Source organism: Babylonia areolata, chromosome 10, assembly GCF_041734735.1.
Source record: "Babylonia areolata isolate BAREFJ2019XMU chromosome 10, ASM4173473v1, whole genome shotgun sequence".
NCBI classification, from domain to species: domain Eukaryota; kingdom Metazoa; phylum Mollusca; class Gastropoda; order Neogastropoda; family Buccinidae; genus Babylonia; species Babylonia areolata.
In genome coordinates, this window is record NC_134885.1 from 4,326,752 (window position 1) to 4,330,305 (window position 3,554).

Below are 3,554 nucleotides of genomic sequence, written 5' to 3' on the forward strand. Positions count from 1 at the left end.
CATGAAACATTTTCAACCCCCTGGTTATCCCAGACATAAGAAAATCCATAAGAGCACAAACATTTTCGAACACCTGTAACCCAAGTCTTTTTTCCGTTATTGTCTAAGTTATACAGCATCATGTAAGCCTTGTATGGTAATCTATAATTATTCATTCTAGTTATCTTTAGCCAGTATCTAATACACTTTACATATGAGTTTATATATATTGGATATCTACCAAGTTCACCATAAATTAAATCGTTGGGTGTTCGCCTATCAACATTTAAGAAGCGTTTCATGGCAAACATGTGCAATCTTTCTATTTCAACATCATTCTCAAAAGCCCAGATTTCTGCACCGTACTGTAAAATAGACTGTACCTGAGAATCAAACAACTTAGCAAATACTGTGTATGAGCTACAATCTAATCTATATATAACATGAAGTATAACCATAACAGCTCTCTTTGCCCTGTTTACTAAATCTTGACAGGCATAAGTAAAACTGAGTCTGGTTGAAAAAAAGATCCCAAGATATTTATACACATTTACCACTCTTACAGTTTCATTTCCATATGACCATTGTTCACGTCTACCTAGATAACCACCCCTACGAAACACAATGATATTTGTTTTTTCCATGTTTACTTTTAAGTCCAATTTCATTGCTGCTTCATATAAACTATTCAGCTGTCTTTGCAAACCTACAACTGATATTGATAACAAGATCATATCATCAGCAAAAAGCAGCATAAACAACTCTATCAAATCAAAAGTCACTCCATGTCGTCCATTTTCAACAATTTCAAGGGCAATCTCATTCACAAACAACGAAAATAGAACAGGACTGCACACATCACCTTGTTTCACGCCTCTTGTACAATTCACAAAATCTGATAATTTCGCTCCACTTCTTATCCTAGCTTTAACTTCTCTATACATACTTTTAACACATCTATACAGTTTACCTCTAATTCCATTTTTTAACAAAACCGGCCATAGTAACTTCCTAGAAATCGAATCAAAAGCTTTTTCAAAATCAACAAATGCAACATACAATTTTTGATTATTGGCAAATTGTTTTTGAACAGCAGCTAATAAAGTAAACATGTGATCGATAGTACAGTAATCTTTCTTAAAACCAGCTTGATGTTCACCTGTTATGTTATTCAAATTAACCCATTCCTGTAATCTGTAATTAATAACAGAACTATACAATTTGCTACTTATGTTACATAATGATATTCCTCTGTAATTGTTCGTGTTATTGACTTTACCTTTCTTGAACAATGGTAGAATAATCGATTCAGACCAACTTTGTGGATATATGCCATTATCAAATAAATGATTAAATAGTCTAACTAAAAACGTTATTGTAGAATCCCCCGCATTTTTGAAAAACTCACCAATTAATTCGTCAGGTCCAGCTGATTTCCCAGTCTTCAATTTTCTTACTGCTAACAATACTTCTTCTCTTGATATTGGTCTGTTTATTCCTTCATCTCCTTCATCTACGACATCTTCATCTAAAATATCATCTTCACTATACTCCTCTGCTTCCTTTTCAAGGACATTTTTAAAGTGATCAAACCACTGATCAATAGATATACTATTTTGTGGTTGAATTTTTTTGCGTACAACTTTATTTACAGTTTCCCAAAATAGCTTCTGACACTTAATTGAACCTAATAGTTCCTTTAGAATGAATTCATTATATTCTTTCTTTTTCCTTACAATCATATTTTTATATTCTCTTCTTGCAATGCAAAATGTTACTCTATCATCTTTATCTGATGTATGTTTAAATTTTCTAAGAAGTCTACGCACGTTACGTCTAGTTACTCTGCATTCTTGATCAAACCATTCTTTGCGTACCTCTTTTGTAACAGGAACCCTTTTCTTCATGCACGTTGCCTGGTCTTTAACAATTTGGTTAAACTTATCCAATGCTAAATTGACATCTATATTAATCAAGTCTGATGCCATGTCTATTTCTTCTTTTACTTTTCTTGATCTCATTGAGTTAGTAAAGTTTAGCGCATGTGACATATTCCACCTATATTTCTCAATGAACTGCGACTCGTTTACATTGAATGGGTGTCTGCTTGGCGTGCAATTTGTCTGTCTATCAAAGCACAACAAAAGAGGGAGATGATCTGATTCTATTCTGTCTAGTATATCAAGTGTCAAAATATCACGGACATATTCAAAAAACGTTGCAGAAATCATGTAATAGTCATTCACACTGCTACCTTGATCAGATATGTATGTGTAACGACCAGAGAGAGAGAGAGAGAGAGAGAGAGAGAGACTGAGAGAGAGTGAGAGACACAGAGAGAGACAGAGACAGAGAGAGAGAGAGACAGAGAGAGAGAGAGACAGAGAGAGATACAGAGACAGAGAGAGAGAGACAGAGACAGAGAGAGAGACAGAGACACAGAGAGAGAGACAGAGACAGAGAGAGACAGAGACAGAGAGAGAGCAAAACATTCTAATTACCCTCTCCTATCCCACACAAAGCGTCAGGTTGCTGGGTGTATCTGAAAAAAAAAATCATTGTCAGTCACTCTCTCTGTCTCTGTCTCTGTTGTCCCTCTGTGTCTCTGTCTCCGCCTGTCTGTCTGTCTGTCTGTCTGTCTGTTCTCACTCTCTTCCTCTTTTTCTACCCATCTTTCTCCCTCCTTGTTAGTATGCAACAATAATATTTCCGCCATTCTCCATCTCCAAACATTTATCAATATACTCAGCACATGCACATTTCAGAACTCATGCAAACACAATCTCCCCCCCTCCCTCTCTCTCTCTCGCTCTCTCACTCTCTCTTTCTTTCTTTCTCTCTCTCTCTCTGTCACTCTCTGTTCAACTTTCCCACTCACTCACTCTTTTTCTTCCTGTCTATCTATCTCTGCTTGTATTAATGTAGGCCTGTCCTATGCATCATTGGCAAAATTTGAAACTTCTATGTGTAATGATATGATTTTTTTCTATTACACGTTTGTCGGAGCTTTGCCTGAGCTCGGACCCTGTCCCTCGTCCACCAGAACTGGAGACAGTTGGTGATGCCTTCACAGCAGTGCAGCGCCCCCCCCCCCCAGCCCCTAGCCCCTACCACCGCCCCCACCCCCATCACCAAACCTGGTGGACCAGTGCCAGTGACAGGGATGAGTGTAGGTTGAAACCAAGCCAGTTGTTCTTGTTCCTTTTTATTTTCTCTCCCACTAGCAGGTGTTTACATTAATCTACTCTCCCTCTCTCTCTCTCTCTCTGGTGGTCTTACTGGAAATCTGTGTATCTCACTACCAGCATCTGTATCAGTATCAGTAGCTCAAGGAGGCGTCACTGCGTTCGGTCAAATCCATATACGCTGCACCACATCTGCCAAGCAGATGCCTGACCAGCAGCGTAACCCAACGCGCTTAGTAACAGTAGGGGTAGTTACAGCAGCATCAGTAGCAGTAGGAGTACCAACAATAACAGCAGCAGCAGCAACAACAGTAGTAGTATAAGTACCAACAACAATAGTAGTAGTAGAAGCAGCAGCAGTAATAGTATAAGTACCAACAACAATAGTAA

General features: G+C 38.1%; 1 protein-coding gene across 1 annotated transcript in view; it reads right to left on the bottom strand.

The window, feature by feature from the left end:
* Positions 1 to 2,528, bottom strand: part of LOC143286730 (uncharacterized) — a 13,634-nt gene extending 11,106 nt beyond the window's left edge. The window contains exon 1 of the mRNA XM_076594448.1: positions 2,481 to 2,528. The gene's annotated coding sequence lies outside the window, so the exon portion shown is untranslated. The remainder of the gene's footprint in view (positions 1 to 2,480) is intronic.
* Positions 2,529 to 3,554: the final 1,026 nt, after the last annotated feature.